Raw genomic sequence first — 20,400 nt, forward strand, 5'->3', positions numbered from 1 at the left:
TGCGCCAGGTCTGGGGGTTACACATCTCTGCCCCGCTCATATGAAAAACTGCTGAAAGGCTGCAGCCATCAGAGGGGTGTTTGCCGTGCGTGCCGGAACAGCAACACAAATTTGAGCAGTAAGATGACAAGAAAGCCACTAAAAGAAATAAAGAAAGGATTTCCTGCCTTGCAGACGCGAAAACCCCATTTTGGGAAGTGAGTGGCTGTGAAAGGCATGAGGCCATTCAAAGAATTGGGGCTGTGTGCTACCGGGCCCTCTGAGAGTTTGTCTGGTGGAGAAGAAACTGCTTGTGCTTGCGTTAACCTGCTCCCAGAAGGTCTATTTCTTCCAGCTCCCTGAAACAGAGACCAGGCCAGAGATGAATATGAGTTCTCTCTGCCAGTTAATTTCCAGCACAGACTGCACGCAAAATCTTCATTTAAAATGTGTAAATGACAGCGAAAGAGCCACAAGGGAGCCAGATTTTAAGAGACCAATTTGCTGCCTGGGTTTTAATGACTCTGCACCACGGTGAGCTCTGGGCTGCTTCACTGCTGAGCGTGCTCAAGGAGAGGATGAAAGAATGGACAGACAGACAGGCAGGGGCTCAGCAGAGCCTGCATGTCACCCCGGAGGATAAAATATTGTACGTTATACTTAGAAAAACTGGGAGAGGTGGCCCTCCCTTGCTCCTGAAGAACAGAAGGAGGCTTTGTTTCTCAGACGCATGGCTCGGAGCTGCCCTACGGCACGTTTTGGGGAGACTGCTCCCTGCCAAAGGGGGATTGTCTGTCTGGTGCCCTGTGCTTGGTGGGACACGGAGATGATGGGAAGTTCTGCTTCACTAGAGGGCCTCAGCAGATTAGTTCCTCTGAACATCCTTGGCAGGTTGTACCCCCAGATGTTTCCCCCCTTTTGCCCGCCTGGGGTGTTTCTCCCTGCTGCCCTTTGCTTGTTTCTCGCGGAGCCCTCAGCTGCCAGCTCTTGTTTCCAGATGTTTCACTCTGCTTCTCACCCCGCCTGGCTGCTCTCCACAAAATATCGGGGTCTAAATACCCTGCTGCCGGTACCTCAGGGCTGCCTCAGGATCTGCGTGGGGGACGCGACAGCCCGTTTGTACCATCCCATAAAGTGCTCTCGGCTGCCTGGAGGAAAGGAAGACGCTGGCTGCTGTGAGCCCAGCCTCTGCTTTACAATCTCTTTCCTGCCACTATAAATAACCTCCGCGAGAGTCACTTCAAAGGGAAGGGCTGGCGGTGGAGAGGTGGTTTGGTGACCGAGCGGGACAGGGGCGTCCCACTGCCCGATCCCACCCCGGCGCTTTGCATAAATAAATAAATCATGCAGCAAGGGAGAGGTGGAGAGAGAGGGCGAGCAGAGGAGGTTACTTTGGGAAGCCGCGCAGCTCGCTCATCCCAGCCCCGGAGTTCGGAGGGAGTGTGTCATGTTACAGGGGAGCCACGATCAGCCAGAGCACAGCGTCGCCGGAGCAGCTGAGAATTACCTCTCTCTAATGGGGACTTTCATGTGCGAGCTCCTGGCCAGTCTGCGAAGGAATTGAAACTGACAGCTTAGAAAGAATCAAAAGCCTACCAGCGAACCAAAAGACTGAAATACAGGAGGAAAGAAAAAAAACCCAAACCCTTGATCAGATTTTTTTTTCCCCCCGGCGCTCTTCGCTGCAGTTGGATCCCTTTTTTCTGCACCCCTTTTATGTGTGTGTGGTTTGTTCTTATTTTTTTAAAGACACCCCCCCCCCCTCCATTTTTGTCATTATTGCTGTCACTTGTGATTTGCTGGCACTGGGATCCCCTTCGACGTCCTTTTTCTATGCCTTCTGGATTGTGCTTCTTGGAGTAGGAGTAGAGCTTTATTTATTCTATTTATTTATTTATTGTTTCTCAGGACAGGGAGGGAATGTTGGAGGAGAAGAGCTGGAAAGGCGTCGATGAAGCAGCTTTTGACAGGGGGTGTGTGGCTCCCCCCAGGACCGGCGATGGGGAGAGATGCTGCCGCCTCCCTCTCCTGCTGGGCTCAGGGCTGCCCGGCATCTCCCTGCTCTCTCTGGTGCTGAGCCTCCTGCTGTACTTTCGGACCTCCGATCTGCAGTCCCGGGTGTCCCACTTGGAAGCTGACAGACCCACACAGCTCCCTGCCTGGCTCTCAGCAGACCAAATGGAGACAGCTATTTTGGGAAGAGTTGACCAACTGCTCAATGAGGTTGGTGTTCTGTCATTTTGAGTGCATAGTTCGTGGTGTTACAGATTTTAGGCATTTGCATGCTTGCATAGTCAAGTTATCCATTTTTTCCCCCTTCCTTAGAAATGTATCTCTGCACAAGTGATGCTGCTGCTAGGTTGAATTCTGCGTTCCTTCGGGTCCCTCCCGCCTCTCAAACTTGCTTGGCGTTTACTTCTGTCTTCTCAGCCCACGCTGTAGCTGAAGCCTGCACTTTGCAAAGAGGAAAATCTCATCCCTGGTCCTGGTGGGGAGGCAAAAGCCTCCAGCCTTTCTCTTCAGAAGCTGTGCATGCTGAAAGAGTTAGAATTAGAGCTAGAGGTTAAACCTGGGGATTCAGCATGGGTTTGAGCCCTAGGAGAGAGACAGGCAAGGTATGTTGCAGCCAGCCTGGCTACGGGAAGAGGTGATTGCAAACACAGCAACGTTGTGATGGGCTGGCATTGCTGCTGTACCAGCCCTGACCCCTTCCAGAGCTCCTGGCTCGGGCAAATGAGACACACTGGCATTGTCAGGATGGTTTCTGGTACTGCCAGGGCATCAGTGCAGAGCATATGGCTGTTTTATACTCACTTGAGTCCCATCCAAACTCCACTTGACCCTGTGGGTTCTCCTCTGATGATGGGGGAATGCTGCTACTGGCTCCAGCAGGTCAATAAAGAGGGCCCAAAAGTGCAGATTATTGTTGCTGACACCTTCTACTTTACTGTGTTGATGCTGCTGGGGGCTGTCTGTGTTCCTCTACTCCGGCTGTGATGAATATTCCCTGCCTTGTCGGGCTTTGAAGTGGTGTTGACATGTGTCAGGGAGCAGATGGTGGCTCATGTCTCTGAACTCTCCAGACAGGTCCCCACTGACCTGTTCCCACAGCTCTAGGAGAAGCTTGGGAGTGAAATTCAGGGCTGGAGCCATTTCCACCCACCTCTCCTTTTCTCTGTTTACTCTAGCTTTGGCTTGAGTCATGCGGGAGAGATCCCTGGGGCTAGCCCAAAAACTGTTTGTATCTGAAAAAATCCCTCATGGACTGCTATTGCCAAATGAGGTGAGGGATGGGATGATCAGAGAGGTGGTTACTGGGACCTGCCTTGGGCAGTGCTGCCTGGCACCTGGGGTGACCTGGACCCCCTCCTGCTTTCTAGGAGCAGTGAAAGTCTGTGGTGAGGAGTTTAACTTGCAGCTGACAGGCTCCGCTTCTGTTTATGGGTCTTGTGAGAGCAGTCCCTGGATCTGCTGGGGTGTGCAGCCAAAAGCTGTGAACCTTGAGTTAGCAAACGCTGCAGGAGCTGAAGGATATGGTTCTGAGTTGCCTCTTTGGATGAGCAATAAGGGAAAGACAGGGTCTATGGGGCAATATCCTTCTTTAAAAAGGGGTTTGGGGAGGCAGAAGCATTGCAAGTGATTGGATCTGTGCCCTGTGGTTGCACTCTCTTGCAGGGACTCCTTCCCTGCCACCAGGCAGGGGATAAGTGCGGCATTCCCTCTTTGCTGCTGGCCTGAGTCTGCTGTGAAGTCGAAGTTTATCTGTACTGAGATTTGAGAAGTGCCACAGTAGGCCTCCTGGGAGTGGTGCCTGGGGCCGGATGGCCCCGTGTCCTGCTGGCTCTGCTGGCAGCGGCACCTTTACACCTTTTTATAGCTCAGCTTAGCGAGGAAATGGAGGTCTCATGATACCTGTGTGCCCAGCAGCACCCCTGTTTCCTGAGCAGCCCTTCCTGTGCTCCTGGGGGCGGCCACAGTCCCCACTGCAGCCAGTGTGGGGAGCAGCTGTAGGACAGGAACGACTGCTTGAGGGGCCAGTACTTGCTTCTGAGTATCACCGGGGTTACCAGCTCCATCCTGGGCCACAGCCTCAAAAAGAGCTTGGAGAAAAGTGGCAGAGACCATGGAGGAGGAGGGACTCATGGCCCACGTCTCCTGTCCCTTTATACCTGTGAAGGTCTGATGGCCATGGGGAAGGAGGGCTCTGTCCCTTGGGGGGAGACCCTTGCCAACTGTGCTGCCCACTTCTGCTGAGAATCTAAACCTCAGATCTCCACACTCAGCCAGAGGCATTGGCATGGACCAAGCAGCTCGAGGTCCAGGGCAAGGGGCTGCTGGTGGACAGATGGGGTGCCATATGAGGCAAGAAAAATCCTTCTGGTCCTCCTTTTCGTTATGTCTGAAGTGGGGCCCTGGACTGACTGGTGAGGGGCAAGGATGGAGAAAAACAGGGCAGATAAAGGGAACAGGGAAAGGATGGGGGGAAAAAAAGTAAGGGAAGCAAAATAAGTTGTGCTGACCATGACTGGGGAAGAAGGGCTGCAGATGGGCTTGCTGTGATGGACGTGAAAGTGGGATATTCATCTCCCCCTGCTCAGACCCTCGCCGCCTCTCATTGCCACAGCCTCACAGTTTCCTGGTGTTTCAACCTTAATGGGTTTCACAGCTGCCAGCTCAGTGTTATCCATCACAAAATAAAACAGCAAAGCTTTAAAGGAACCCCAGCTTTAGAAAAAGCTGGTCAGAGGTGGGTCGGCAGGTGGGAGGGTAGGCACAGCACAGGAGCACATTTCTAGCTCTGGTGGCTGTGAAGTTGAGCTGATGGGATGTGAAGGAGTGATGTCTGTGAGGGCTGATAGAGGAGCTCTAAGGTTATGCTCGAAACCTGTACTGCTCTGAGCTGGGGTGTTTAATGCCCTCCAGTCTGGGCCACGACTGTGCCCTGGTGTGCCCCGGGTGTTCCCAAGGGTCTGCGAGGGATAACATACAGATTGCACTGAGAAGTGCGAATTGCCAAAATCCTTTTCGAGGCCTTTCTTCTAGACATGCAAAAATAAAGCTAAGGGGCAGGGAGAGGAGCTGGGTTGGTTTGCTTAAGATGTTAATTTTAAGGCAGCTGGTGGGGATGTTTTCTCCATCTTGGAGCCTGGTTTTTGAGCACCGGTGGCTGGCTGTGGCAGAGTTTCCATCTCAGCTCAGGAGGAGCGAGGAGAGGGCGGCAGATGCTTTCCCAGAAGCAGCCTGACTGGTGCTTCATTTGCTACTGTGTAAACCTCTGCCTGGTGTAGGCGAATACCACGAGGGAATTTTCTACCAGACTCAAATTGACTAGGTTTTCTTGTAAAAACATCTGTGCAGAATGGGCCAGAAACAGGTAGTATGGAGAGAACTTTAATTCCATGTAGGAATTCGAATTCCTCTGCATTTATGAGACATCATAAAATCATACAAGGAGCACAAATAAACTCACTACTGGCATTTGCAAGAGAGGCAAAGCTTTCCTAAGAAGAAAACAAGGTCCTTTCCCATGCTGGGTAACATTTGGTGCTATTTCATTTGCCAAAAGCTCATCAGGATGGACAACAGGATGGATTCAGTGCTGTCGCTAGGAAAAAAAATCCCCAAAATTGTGAGTTTGTAGAGATATAAATGTGTATGTGTGATGCAACAGCAGCTAATCCGGTGCACGCTGGGGGAAGATCAGCTGCCCCTCAGCCTTCTCAGGGGCTTGTGTTGAAGGTGTTTGTTGTGGCTTTAGTGATTCTGAGGGGATTCGGGAATGTGCCTGTGAATGGGGAGGGAGCACTGATCTGCACTGCTTTCCCAGTTGTCTCATTTCCCTGGAACTCTTTCCTTCTTATGCAAGCGAAGGAGGGACACTAGAAAACTCCCTTTCCCTCCTGAATTGAAACGTTTTCCCGCTGCTCCTTTTATTCCATATCTCAAAGCACAGTGCACAATTGTTTCCTAGGGTCTGCAAGCTTGCTCTAAGCATCCCCTGCCTACATCTTTAGCTCAGCGTTCTTTGCCCCACAGTCAGGAGATCTATTTTTTTCTTTCAACTTCTCTGGTAGTTAAGTCCTATTTCCTTTCAGCTGCTTGCGATCTCTGAACCTAGGTGGTGTTATCTCCAAGCTTTTTGCTCCATCTGGGAGGACTCGCTGCTAGCTTTTCCTTTGTGCCATATGGCCCCATGATCCCAGGAGCTGGGCCTTTAAGAAAAAACCGGGGAAATTGGAGGTAAAACAATAAGAGTTAACAAAACCACCCACCCCTGAAATCCTCCTGATGGTTGTAATAGATTATCTATTTAAAATGTGTTTCTCTTAGCTGTTGGAGATAGTGGTGGGAACTGATTTCACCTCTCCGGGTGACTGCAAACAACTGGGAATGCTAAAGAGCTATTAATCTGCCCCCTTTGAAGAAGTGCCCTCCCTCTCACCTAATCTCAAGTGCCCATCCAAAACAGACAGGCACTTGCAAGGTTTAGGAGACCACAGCCACGGTCCTTTAATGTCAGAAGTGGTGTTGCTGTCGCTGCCCTGTCCACCCGTGTCAGCCCTGTCCTGTCGTGCTTGTGGTGAGTTAACAAAATCCATGGGAAAAGCCCGGGCTGACTTTTCTGTCCATTCCCAGCAGGTAGCTTCAGCGTGACTCCCCTGGCCTTGCCCTCTTGCAGGTGGGATTTTCCCTTTCCTTGCACTCAGCAATGTGCGATGGCTCCCTAAATCGACAGAGATGCAGGCGGAGGTGATCAGCTGTGGCTCCAGCGCTGGTGAAGGCTTTTTTCAGCCACTTACCGTGGTGCAGGGGGGAAGATGCAGCTGTTATGTCACTGGATAATGTGACAGTCGAGAGCAAGCTGTCTCTGCTGACAAAGCAATCCCCTCCATAGGAAGTGTTTTTAACCTTTCTGGAAGGCAGCCTGTTGCTGCTCTTGATGTTACGTGCTCCAGGTATCCCCCAAGTGAAAAAGCAAACCCAAGATCCCAGGAAGGAGATTGCAAACGCTAGATTCCCAGAGCTTACCTTCTTTTTAAATTTCGCTTACAGAAGCCAACCTTGCCCTAAAATTGAATGGTTTTCCGTTGCCTGGGAATGGAGGTTTTCTCTTGGAAATGACATTTTTAGAGGGAAGTACATTTGGTTTGCTCTCCTGAACAAAGCCAGCTTTTTGTGTTGGACCAGGCAATATTTTGCACAGTGGAAATGAGGGAAGCAGAAAAGGCTGGGGGGTTTGTTTTGTTTCACCATCTCCACCCAAAGTTGAACCGAGGTCTCCAAGAGGCAAGAATTTTTTTTTCTGTGGCAGTGTTTGTTCAATAGACTGTGCAGGAGAATGAACGCCAGGCGCTCCTAAATCCCTGGTAGGTTTTGCCTCCCACTAAAGGGGAGCAATCCCACAGCACTCCCCAGGGATTGCAGAGCTCTTGGGCTTGAGGGGGATATGAGCGATGGGAGGGGGGAGAATGTCCAAATGCTGGTAAGTGCGATGGCTGCGTGGTCACAGTGCACAGGGCTGTGCTCCAGCCTGCCCAGCAGCACCCGCACCTCCCTCCCCAGGGGCCCCTGTCCTTGAGAAGGCTATTTCACTTGTCCCAGGTCTTTCCACCACCTTGACCCTGCAGATAAAGCCTCAGGGAAATGTTATCGGCCCTGTTCCGTTCCCGGTCATGCTCAAGTCCTGCTAGGTCATCACTTCCCTGTCCAGTTGTGCTGCTCCTCTCTTTGCAAGCCTGCGCAGCAACCCAGCTAAGGCTTCTTGCAGCACAGCCTAACTCGGCCATTCCCCCTTAGCCCCTCCAGTGCCTCTGCACTTGGGGCAGGGATCTGTTCCATGTTTCCTTGCAGATTTGTCGCAGGCCCCGTCGCAGCCAGGGTGTTTGGACCATTGTTGGCTGGGAAATGGCTTTCTGCTCCTGCCGTTGCAAACCATCACCCCCTCCTTGTCTGAGCCTGATTCCCAAACATGGGAACACCACCCAAACGTGGCAGGCTCGTGTTGGGACGTTTTGGTTGGCACATGTGTAGACAGGAATGGGGCTGGGTATGTCCACATACCAGTGTGAGTATCCAAAAAAAGGCTCTGCTGTCCTACTTGTGCCCATGTTTGACCACTGGCGGTTAGAAGCCAGGCACTGCTGCAGAGCAGATCTGTGCCATCTGGGGTGGCAGCAGTGTGGGAATGTGCCCAAATGCAGAGATTCACATATCTGTGCTTTTAACTGAGAAGGTAAACGCTGATGAAATGCTCTGCGGGAACTGGCAATTTTCCTTGCCTAAAACCTTCTCCCCACCCTGCTATCAAATCAACTTGCTATCAAAACATTTCAGTCTACCATGCAAAATAAAGCTCTGAAAATATTTAATTTCTAGTCAGTCACAACAACCGTTACTCTTTTGACTTGCAATGAGGAAGCCAGCCCTTTCAAAGTGAAAAAATGGAAATGTTCCAGCCAATTCTGCCTTTCTTCATCCCAGGCGGAAACAAGTTGATTTACTTTTATCCTCTCTAAAAGAATTTTTCCCCAAACTGGTGCCTTCTTACAGGAAGATGCTCAATTACCTGTGAAAATAAAGCAGTTTCTATGTGATCTTGGGCATGGGCTTCTCTTGTGCCCTATATAAGGCTATTTCTTTCGAAATATTGGCCCGCATGTGAAGTAGTTCAAAAAGTACGAAGGTTCAGCTGGGATGGGAAGTTGGGCTTGGAGGTTAGGAGGGAAGAGAGAATAACTCTGGAGCTTAGAAACCTCAGCAGCTCGGCCTTCTCAAATCATTAACCAAGTGTGGTTCGCAGGCATTAATTAATAACTTATTTGGATTGATTTGCATTTTCTTCACTAAATTACAGTTATTTTATAAAGTCTGTGAGGGATGGTGAGGATGCTATCTCTGAAGCACATTTTGCTCAGGACATGGGTTGATTTTGTTGAAGTTCCCAGCGAGGGAAGATGCAGTGACCTCAGGTGGACTTTATTTGCCCTTCAAGAGATACAAAGATGGGCCCAGAGAGCAGGACACTGACACCCTGGCACCATTAGAAACCCAAACTCATATGTGGAATGAGCATTCTGACAAAATTCCACCTTGCAGAAGCGCTTGATAGGTTTTGTTGTGTTCCGCCCTTGGGGGAAAAATTAAGTTTCACAGCGTCTGAAGATTTCAGAGGATGCTGTTGCTGTTCTCAGCTCATCTTCAGCCACAGTCTTGCAGCGGGAACCTTCTGTCCATCCAGGTGTCTCCAAGAACATAAGGAGTCTGCTGCAGGGTGGAAGAGGACCTGCTTCAGCTCTTCCTTTTCTGCCCACTGAGTGGGTCTTCTGCGAAATGTGGCTTTGTCATGAGGACACAGTCACCAATTTATTTGCTGCTGCTGGCTCTTGGTTTTGTAATGCCTGTCAGGAGGACCACATTTGGAGGCCATTACGAAACTCCCTCAGCCTGCTTTCAATCAAATCCCTCATTTCTAGTTAAAGACTATGAACTTTGTTGCCTTTCTTCGTTCCCAAACTGTTCTGCCCTGTCTCTCCCATCTCTATTCGGGCAGCATCCCCTCCCAGTTCCACTTTTTCAAGAATTTGAGGCTTTGGTTTCAACGGTATAAATGAACCCTTTTTCTGTTTTTCCTCTCTCGGCAGAAATTAAAGTTCCACTTGCCAAGACATCGAGAAGTTCGAGACACACACCAGCGATGCAACTGTCCAGCAGGTAGGGATCTGGGACAGCTGGCACTTTGTAATAAGGACCTTTTTCATCTCCATCTCACTGAAGGATTTCTTTTAATGCAGTCTCCTGTGTGAATGCAAAGTTGCTTGTACTTGCATGGCAGTTTGCTCAAGGTATGGGAAATTGATATGGAGATGCGGGCAACAAGTCTGGTATGTACGTAGAGGCCAACGTGTGGCAGGAACAACAGGAAAAGTGATAGACATCCAGGTGGATGTGTCTAGATAGCCAATAAAGAGAGAAGGATACATCTGGAGGGCAAATGTTCCCACTGATTTTAGATACCAGTTTCGAAGTGGGCAGAGAAGCTCTTGGGAAGTGCGTCTTTCTTGGCTGATTTTGGAAGGTTTGAGACATGTAGGCCAGATCCAACACCAAAGCTGTATTTTGGTGAGCCAAAATGCCTATAGGGTGAGAAGATTTGAATTCCTTGGTGTTCTACAACTATCTGAGGCATCTTGCAGAACTAACAGCCTTCTGCTAGAAGCAGCCACTTATGAGGGGCTTGAATGAAGTGGTCACTTGAGGTCCCACTCATATAACATACAGAAATATTATGGGATTGCCTAATTGCATGATGGTTTTAATCATGTTAATATCAAAAGGTTCTTTGAGACACATCCTCTGAAGTGGTTTCAATACAATAAGTGACAAATTGCTATGGAAAAAAAAAATGTTTGTGAATGGCATTTCATTCCACGAGTATGAATCATTCAGCCTTCCTCGTTGTCTTTTGATGCATTTGACTAGAAAAAAATAGAGAAGCACCAGCTACCACTCACATCCGGAGTTGAAGTTCTGGGAGAATTTGAATCTGTATATTCAAACAGGGTGACTGAAACTCGTTTTGCAAAGAACGTGGCAGGGAAAGTAATGAGCACATGAAAGTAGCATTTCCATTTTCAGTGGTTTCTCTTTTGGTTCTCTTCGGTGTCCAGTGTGACAGTATCTGATGGTCTGCTTATCAAAGGGTATTTAAATGTGGTCAGCAGTTGGGATAAGGGTGGATAAAATTACACAGGTGTTGTCTTTGCTGTAGGTAAGGTCTCAAGATCATTGTATTTAGGCTTGTACAGACATTGGAGGTACACTCTCTTGCCAGACTAAAATGGATTTGCAAGACAGCAGCTTGTAAAAGCAAGACTTAAAGCGGTACAGGTTGGTGGTAGAAAAGAGCTAAAATCCAGGATCCAGAACTGTAGAACATTGGAAAAAAGCTTGGTTTGTCTAGTCCACATCAGGACTGTTGGACTTTCTGTTTAATCCCAGAAAGAAGCAATGGGAGCAATTTTGGTTTAAATTTGAAAGACGGTACAAATGAAATGTTTTCTAAGTATCGTTTATCAAAAAGAACAGATCGAAACTGAGTTCGACTGATTTTAAGTACCAACATTTTCCCTTCAAAGGGAACACAAATCACAGCCCTCCTCCATTTTTAAGTTCTTACCTGGACTTGACAAATAAATGCCATGAAACCACAGGAGTGAATGTCCTCCTGGTGTTTCTGAGCCAGCTTGAAGAAGGAAACTTTGAACTTGAATGCAGAGCAGAGAAAAAAGAGATTTGTTCCTTTTTGAGGCCATCTGAATGTCACTCCTACACCATTTGTGAGATAGATGAATCGCCCAGGTATTTCAGCATTGAGATCATAACACTTGGTTACACACACCCACATCCCTTGGGAAGCTTTGGCAGCAGTCTGTGCTGGATTTCTCATAACCCTTAGGTGCCCATTCATTCCATTAAGCTCATAGTATTGCTGAATAGCAGGTTTGATTCAGGAGGACAATAATAATAAATGTCTCCTAAATGTCTCATAAGGGTTGAGGCTTCCTTTTTACCTGCCAAACTTGCTTGTCTTCATCAAACATTCTATGGTTACAGAAACTATATAAAAAAATTTTCCCCCACCCTGTCAGCTAATCTGTTGAGGGAAATGAAACCATGGTCTAAAGCTGATGTTGTGGCCGGTGAGGTTTTGATTGGCTTGGAGCAGTAGACACCTTCAGCCAGCTATTGTCTCCTCTCAGACTCTCTGCTCCGGGGTATTTCCCGTTGGTCTCCAGGCTGGTGCAATGCAGGCCACCTGACCACTTTTCAACTGGTCTCTCTTCCAGCACAAGACCTTGGGAATCCTTTTCCTCTATGCATTTTTTCCCTTGTGTTTAAAATGCCCCAAGGACCAGACAACATGACTTTTGCGGGAGACCAAGGTATTCAGAAGCATCAAGATGTTGCAAGACTTGGCGCATGCCTGTTGCTTCTCACTGACCCACTTCACTGCCTATAAACACACCATGCTCCTCAGCAAAAAAATGTTTATCAGAAGTGACATTTGAGTTCATCCCTAACTGTGAGTCAGGTCCCTGCATGGTAGAGAAGGGGAAAAGGAAGACAAGTTCATTTGCTGACCTGTTCAGCGCGGATGTGGGGGTCCAGGGCAGTGTCACCCGTTGCCATAGACGAGCTACAGAACAGATGGGATTGTGAACATAAATGGTTTGGAAAAGCTGGGAATAGGAGAAAAAGAAGACTGTGAAATGTATGACTGTGCTGTGGCTATCTGAGACCGTGTGATAAGGATTCTAGAAATAACATGGTCAGGAAAACAGCACAGCTGTATTTATAGAAAACAATAAGAAAATGTAAGCTGCTTTTGACTGGAAAGGGGCTACTTGATATCACTTGGGCTGGGTGTGACTACCTGTGAGATGTTGCTCCTTGGCACTGTGTTTTTTGAGTTCAGAGGTCACAATGGGCTTCTCCAGCAGTGTCTCAGTGGGGAGGACATAACCCTCAAGTTTAGCATAACCTATCTGTGTAATTAATGACCTTGTTCCCTTCAACAGATAACCTCCATCATTCCCTCTGTCCCCACTTACTGCTAGACGGATCTGGGACAACTTTGTACAGGCTGGAGAAGAGAAAGCTCAATGGCAGCAATGACTGTACCCAGCTATTCCCCAGCTCCTGTGCTGGGATGGGGCCAAGTGTGGGCAGGGAGCTCAGCACAGGTTTTGGTCTAAGGTTGTTGCATGCACGGATGTGACTTGGGGAATTTTTCTGGGACTGAGCAGATGCTTTTCCATATGGTGTGTGGATGTGGTCAGGAGCTACCTGAGGCTGGAGGATCCTCTTACAGCCAACTGACCTCCCTTAATTTCCTCCACGCAGTAAAAAAATGCTGTGAGGGGAAAGCATTTTTGTTTCAGGTTGACACGGCGAAAAAATCTAAGCTTTCCTGGTCTAATCTTGATCCAGTTGCAGATCCAGACTGTGTCTGCCTGGGCAGCCTCAAACACCCAGGGATTACACTACAATCCCTTCCCACAGCTTTCCTGGCGGAGGTGGGTGCTTGTGTATCTTGTATATTGTGACTCTCTTTATTAGACCTTTCCCATCTTCCTCTCCTCAGCTCTGATTTTCACAGTCCCCACGTGGCTGTTTTTCACTGTGCCGGCTCTCTGCTCTGGCCTTCAATATCCCTTAAAAAAAAAAAAAAAGAAAAATAAAAGGCTGGCTGCTTTCCCTCTGCCTCCACAGTGCTTGTTTTGGTCTGGTTTCCCCTTGGTCAGGTTGGGAGCCTGCGGTGCTGGAGGTGGTCAGCCGTGCAAGCAGGGAAGCAGCTCAGAGGGATGCTGAATGACTTTTCCATCCCTCCCTGTGGCAGCACTTGGGGGCAGAGGAGGGACCTGGGCTGCAGCAGGAGGCAGCTCCCAGGGACTGGCGCTGGCAGTCAGAGGAAGGTTGCACAGCCCTGCTACAAACCACTGTATCTTCTGCTGCTACAGGGGCTTGGGGGACGGCGTGGCGCAGCTGCAAGGATTTTGGCAGTGGCCAGAAACTGATGTTTTCTCCGGAATGTCTTTGAGGCTTTGCAAAGGAATGTCTCCATGGCATTTCTTCTCATACAAAATTTCACCCACGTTTCCTATCTGCCCCACCATGGGGCGCAGAGAAAGCTGCTTGGCCACCCTTCAGCTGCAATTGACTTTACAGAAATACCAACAATACAAAATTGTTGCTGCTGTTCCCTTTCTTGCAGGGAAGCTTGCGGGAGCCAAGGTGCAGCAGTGGTCCCAGGTGCACCCAGGGGACGTGTGCCACATGGTGCAAACACTCAGTCCAGGCATTCTGCTTTCTTCTTGGCTACACCCATCCTGTGCTGTCCGTGCCCCTCGGCACATTGGCAGCTGCTGGATGAGGCCATCAAGAAACAGTGTAGGGCTGCAGTGGGATGTTGGCTTCCACCCAGGATGTGACACCCGGAGCCACCAGGGCCAGGTGATGGGAAGTGGATTTCTCACATCCCAACCTGTGCCTGTCCCCACAGACAGGTGCAGAGGAAGGAAAAAATGCTGGGAAAGGCAGCCGATGAGAGGCTGGTGGGGATGGTTGGAGCAAGGGGAAGCTCCTGGGCAGTGTGGGGTGAGCCTTGCCCCTGCAGCAGACAGGCAGGATGTTGCATCCAAGTGGATGCATCCGTTTCTAACTTAGGATTTGTACCTTCTCCCCAAACATCTCTGTGAAGATGAGCCACAAAGAGGGGCAGTGCCCAAGTCCTGCCTTCTCCCCACATCACAGCTGGCGTGCTCCATCTCTTGCCAGGTTGTTTTCATTGCTTTTATATTTTCTCCCTGTCATGTTTAACATGATCCTTTTTCAGCTTGCTGGGGCTGCTTGGACAGATCATAGAATCATAGATTGGTTTGGGTTGAAAGGGAGCTTAAAAGATTATCTAGTTCCACCCCTCTGCCACAGTCAGGGATACCTTCTGTTAGACCAGGTTGCTCCAAGCCCTGTCCAACCTGACATTGAACACTTCCAGGGATGGGGCAGCCCCAGCGTCTCTGGGCAACCTGCGCCAGTGTCTTAATGCCACTCAAGGGCTCCCGTGAGATTGAAAACATGAACACACTGGTGAGCCCTGAGAGGTGAAGGAATGTTTGGGATCCCTGGTGTGGGGTGAGGCTGTGGAAAGGTCAACTTCAGCTATTTAAACACCAGCAGCCACAAGCTGTGTCAGTGGTCCTGGCTCAGAGCCATGAGGAGGATGAGGTGGGAGGGTGCAATGGAACACCCTTGGCCCTGTGGCCCTACAGTCAGGAGGTGCATTGAACTGGTTGAAATGCTATGGTTTTGCATTTCACCCCTTTTGAGGACAGTAAGCCAGCGTGGCTTTCTATGCTGACTGTGCAAAAGGTGTTTTCCGCTTTGAAAGTGGCTCAATGCAGCTTTTTGACAAGAGCTAACAAAAAAAATTGGAAAAGAGAACTTCAGCCTCAAGCAGCTGCTCCTTGCCAAAAGCTTTGAGCTCTTTGACTTGTGTTTTCCCTTGGAAGGACTAAGCCCTCATGGCAGGGCTGGCCAGAGAGCTGGGATCTGGAGGGAGCAGTGCCTGGGCTGCTGCAATGGGCATCGGGCACCGCTGCAGCCACAGCAGCACATTGCCAGGTCAGAAAATGGGATTCTCTGGCACACCACCCTCATAGCACATCTGGAAGAAAAATCGCAGCATAATCATTGCTTAAATACTACCCTCCTTTTCCCCCTTCTTTGTAAGATATCTTCCTGGGAATTCTATTATTCCCTGAAATTTAAATATATTCCCCCATCCACATTTTTGGGCCCTCCAGAGTATATACACACTTCAGCCTGGGCTGAAGTTGCTCATGCGCCCTGGGCTGCTGGCTGTATTTTGGGTTGGGGTTTGTTTGGTTTAGACATACTGTTGTTTCATTTGTTTTGAAGATGCAAACCACACAATGAATTCCATGGATTCTGTGAGCAGTTATGAATAAATGGGGATGAACAATTCAGGAAAAAACCAAACAAATAGTTTGTTTGGTCACTTAACTCTCTTTCTCTGAACATGTAGGCTGCTGTGCTCTTAACTGGAGTGGCTTGAGGAGTCACCCCAACCTTTGCTTTTCTCACCTGCATGTTGCCACATCCATGGCTGAGGGACAGGAAGAGGGAGAAAGGATGTTCCTTAAAGCTCTAAGCATCAACTCATCCGGCTTAGTCTGCTTTTGGGATTTAAACCGACTTTATTAAGGAGTATTTAATACATTTTAATTAACCTGCTGTTGTTGCCTCAGTGCAGACTAGGAGGGCTTGCATAAGCCATTAATACACTTGTGAGCATGGCGTGCGCTGCAAGATGGTTGAAGGGCTCAAAACATCCCTGTGGTGCTACCATCCAATAGAGTTAGGAGGGCAAACATCTCGGCCTTTCCCTCTTTATCCAAAATATGCTTAGAAAGAGCCAAAGGATTGAGAAGGGAAGGCAGCCTGGAACAGTGGTGCTCTGAAGGAGGGTGGCCTGTTTATTTACACCCATCTACTTGTTCAGATAATTCCCCCTTGCCATGCTCAGGCCTGCCTCCTGTACACCCCAAGGCTCCCCTCTTTGTGTATAAAAGGCTCCCCTTTTTTAATATCCCTTCTTATTTAAAACTTGTAATTTTTGGCTTTTAAAAAATATTAAACTGGCTGGAAGGTGGGAAGAATTTCCTCCAAAGACATGGAATTGCTATTATTTTTCTCTGGAGGCTGAGCTCTGCCCAAAGGTGCAAACAGGTGAACATTTCTATTCAGGTGTGCATGAGTCCTGGTGATGCCAGCATTAACTTTAATGGTGCTTGCATATTACGGACCAAATGTTCTATCCCAGCCCTGGATAAGCCTTGGTTTGATACAGCCATTCCCTGTGCAAAACCCGGGCTAAACTAATCTATTCCTCAGGCAAAGGTATGATGCGGAGAAAGACATTGTGGATTAAATGTGTGGGAAAGAGATTTTGGAGCAGACACCTGCCGTGAAGTGCTCTGGCCAAAGCACAGATTGAGGCAGGAAAAAGCATTGTGGCTGTGCTGATTTTTATCAGGCAATGGTGCCGATGTGACCTTTACTGTCCATGTCCCAGTAACAATCCAGTGGCACATGGCACCCCACATGGAGACTGGGGCCTGACAGGTTGCCTGTGGGGCACCGGGGCACATGTTGAGGGCTGCAGCAGGGAGCTTCTGCATGTTTGACGGGTTTGTGTACAGATGTTTGGTAGAAGTGTTTACACCATTGCGTGCCTGTGCTTACAATGTATATGGTACATATGGGCATAAATCAGTGCCTTGACAAAGCGAGGCAAAAACATCCCAGCTGGCTGAGGAAACCCAAAGAGCACATTGCACTGCTACTGTACGGCGACGGCTTTGATTCAGCACGAGCGTGCTACCGGGGTGGAGGATTTTTCCCAGGCCTGGGCTGTGTGCACATGGCCGGGCTGGTTTGCGTCAGCCGCTGACGCACGTCCGGGCCCGCGACGCGGGTCTCGCGTGTGCTGCCCATGCCGGCGGCTCTGCGGCGGCCGGAGGAATGAGGCTGAGCCCGACCGGCCGCCAGGCCCCACGGCCGGGCACGGCGCCTGGTGGCAGCCCAGCCCCTTGCGCAAAGCGTGGGCACCCGCCAGCCACCGAGGCGCGCTGAAAATACCCGGGGTGGGCCAAAGGAGAGGTTGTAGGCACCAAGCGGTTCGCTACGAAGCTGTTTGCTAGGGGATTTCGCTTCGGTGCCCACGTTGGATGCTGCCGGAGGGCAACGGGAGAGGTAAAAAGTGGGTTGGTGCCTTGGCCAGTGGCTCTGTTTGGTGTCCCTGGGGTGGGGCAGAGAGGGGTTTTACAGTGGGATGCAGAGACCTATGAGGAGCCGACCTCGCCAAGGTTTCTGCTTGCGGTGCAGTGAGACCCGATTCCCTGTTGGCTTTTCCGGGCATCTGCCTACACCTTTGCCCTGTGGGGACCAACGACCGGGCTGATCCGCCGGTGACCGAGGGTGTCCCAGGACGCAGATCAACAGGAAGAGGTGAGGGGTGGCTTTCCTTTCCCCGGATCGCCTTTCAGCCCTCGTGCCAGGCTGGGGCTGCAGGTACGCTGATGGTACAGGGGCAGAGTCAGCCTTTAAAAGGCAGAGGTTGTATCACGTGGGGCTGGGCGGGCCTCGGGAGGCAGAAACCTCATCTGTTAAACATATACCGCCCTCCCTCCGCTGGGGAACATTCAATCCTCTCTTTGATGGACGTCCAAGAAAATACTTCTTCCACATCCTAAACTTGTTAGCACCAGTTAATCATCTTAACCTTCTTCCCCTCCGAACACACACTCCAATGAGTTTCCCATCGCTGGCAGCTGTTAAAGACGCAGCGACACTTTTTGCGCCAGCCTTCGCAGGCAAGCGTACGGCCATTAATTATTAAACTTCCCGGCTGTCCCCCAGGTGGGAGAGCAGCAACCCACGTCTCGTGCTGAAGCCCCTCCGAAGTGACTGTCCCATGAGCCACTTTTAGGGTGGATGCACTTGATGCAGCTCTCCTCTTCCAGGAGCTGTACCAGGTCTGTGTCCCTCTGGGCACGGCCTCTTTGACATTATGAATGCATTGTGAAGCAGAAGCCCTGGAAAATATTTGTTTGCATCAGAGTGATGCTCAAACATCGCAGATTAACACTGCAGAATGCCAGCAGCATGACAGTGGGGTTGGAGAGATGGGCTCATGTGTGGGGTCTGTGCCGTGCACCTGGTGAGAACAGTGGGCTGTGACATGACACCTGTGGGCTGTGACATGACACCTGGTAACTGGGCACCTGCCCTTTATAGCATCTGGCTATTTCTCCCTTTCCAGTCTGGAAACCCCCTCGTTGCCCATTGCGTGTCTTTGGTTTTCCCCTCAAAATAAGGTTGCGTTTCAGATAGAAGAAGGGTGACACCCTGATGCATCCATCCTCTCTGCAGTGCCCAAGGCTCCCTTGGGCCAGTGATGTGCCCTTTTGATTCTATCTACCTCTTGCACATAAGGGATTGGGTGGCAGCCCGCTTGCATGTGGTCCCTGAATTGGACCAATTCGACCCTTCACTCCCCAGGCCTGGGCTGGGATGATTCCTGTTCTGCTTGTCCATCCTGTTCTAGCCTGGCTGCTGAGACTCAATGTCTATTTCTTCCTCATGCAATGTCTTGGGCGAGCAGCATCGCAGCCGGGCTGTGCAAGCAGGCGTTAATTAAATCAGCGTATTCCCCGGGGTGGGGGCAGCTGATTAACAGCACATGGGGAGCTGAGGCACACACGGGCAGTATCAATCCGTCGCTTGCCTCATTCCTCTCCCTTAGGATGTCTGGTTTTTTTCTTTTTGCTTTTCTTTTTTTTTCCTTTCTTTCAAAGAGAAAATGAAGATTATATCAGCTGAACTGGAATCTGAACTGACAGAGCTTTGTGCGAGGGACTTGTTTATTATGATTTGGTGTTGCTCCGGGCAGTGTGTCCGCCTCGCTGGGGACCACCCAGCTGTCCCATCCACACCAGGCTACCCTTGCTGGGTGGCTCAACCACCAGCAGGTAGAGGACCTTTTGGGAGGGCTCTTCCAGAGGCTGAACGTGGTACTGGAATGTGGCACTGGGTGGATGCAGCCAGATCCTGGTGGCTGCTCTTTTCTTGTCCTTCTCCTCTGTCATCTGCCACTGCTGTCCAAGGGAGGAGATATTGCTGGAGGCAACAGCAGCTGCTGGGAGTTGTGTGTTGGCCTCGTCCCTAACGGAGCTGAAGAACACAATGGGCTAGGAATTTTTTAATCCTTGTTTTTTATTATTTAGTTTTTAAATATTAGCTCCTTATTAGAGTGATTTTGGTAGCAAAGAGGGAGTAGTTATGTCTCCCAAAATGGCAGCCCTTGCCTACAGATTAGCTTCTACTTAGACCCTACGATATATAAGTGCCACACACATGAAAGAGGGGTTAAAACCCCAAAAGCACCCACAGAGCTTACAGGTGTGTGACACCACCTTGGCCACAGCGAGGGAGCCACGTGTCAGCTCTCTGCTCAACAGGGTGCAGTGTACCTGGCTCTGACCCCTTTGAAACCCAGGGAGAAGCTGTGGTATTCTGAGGCTTTTTGCCATGCCCTGTGCAATGTGATTTAATGTGGGCTTAGAAACAGAAGGAGAGGAGAAGAGAGGAAAGGGGGCAAAAAAGGTGGTTTTTTTTTTTCCTGAAAGGTGTAGCCTTGTGTTTTTTAGTTTGATCCCAGTTCATGTGTGTGGTGATGTCTTGCTTATGGATGACCTGAGTGCTTATAGAAAATGCTTCTTTTCTGGGGAAGAAGGTGGAGATGGGGGTTATCAGATGTGGTTGTGAATATTTCTGTCTCCGAATTCCAAAGCCCTCCTGGATAGATCCCCATGCTCTGCTATTGCACTAAACTGTATCTTAATAGGCAGGGTCCAGGAGTTTCTTGGGATGGTGATGGGAAGTGGCTCTCGGGCCCTTTAGGAAGGGAAGCTACAAACATGCGACTCTTGGCTCAAGGGCTGGTGTGGGGCATGCGCTATTCACAGCCCCACATGGTTTGGCATGCATTCAGCCATTCCTCCCTCCTCCACATGGGTTTTTCTACGTGCCTTTCCCATGCAGCAAACTGTTGCTCATGAGACCATGGTTCTCATTCCTCCTCTGCTCTCTTCTTCTCTAGAACAGTGAGGGTTTCCTGTTTTGATAGAATTTCCCTCTTTTGCAGTGGCTGAGGAGCCTCAGCCTTTTTTTACCAGGTGTACCACATGGCCTATGTACTTAGGAGAAACTTCTCTCTAAATATAATGCCCTTTTCCCCTTGTGCCCTCAGGGCCTTTCCTTTTGTCTGGGAGGAAG

At 49.7% G+C, this 20,400-nt stretch overlaps 1 long non-coding RNA gene across 1 annotated transcript; it reads left to right on the forward strand.

Moving 5' to 3' along the window:
• The first annotated feature begins 1,251 nt into the window (after positions 1-1,251).
• Positions 1,252-9,692, forward strand: LOC136294257 (uncharacterized). The gene is made up of 3 exons (XR_010722347.1): positions 1,252-1,697; positions 1,888-2,202; positions 9,621-9,692. It is a non-coding gene; the product is annotated as an uncharacterized lncRNA (long non-coding RNA).
• The last annotated feature ends 10,708 nt before the right edge of the window (positions 9,693-20,400 follow it).

This window comes from Chamaea fasciata, unplaced genomic scaffold (assembly GCF_029207755.1).
Source record: "Chamaea fasciata isolate MVZ Bird 193981 ecotype frontalis unplaced genomic scaffold, bChaFas1.0.hap1 SCAF_9, whole genome shotgun sequence".
NCBI classification, from domain to species: Eukaryota; Metazoa; Chordata; class Aves; order Passeriformes; family Sylviidae; genus Chamaea; species Chamaea fasciata.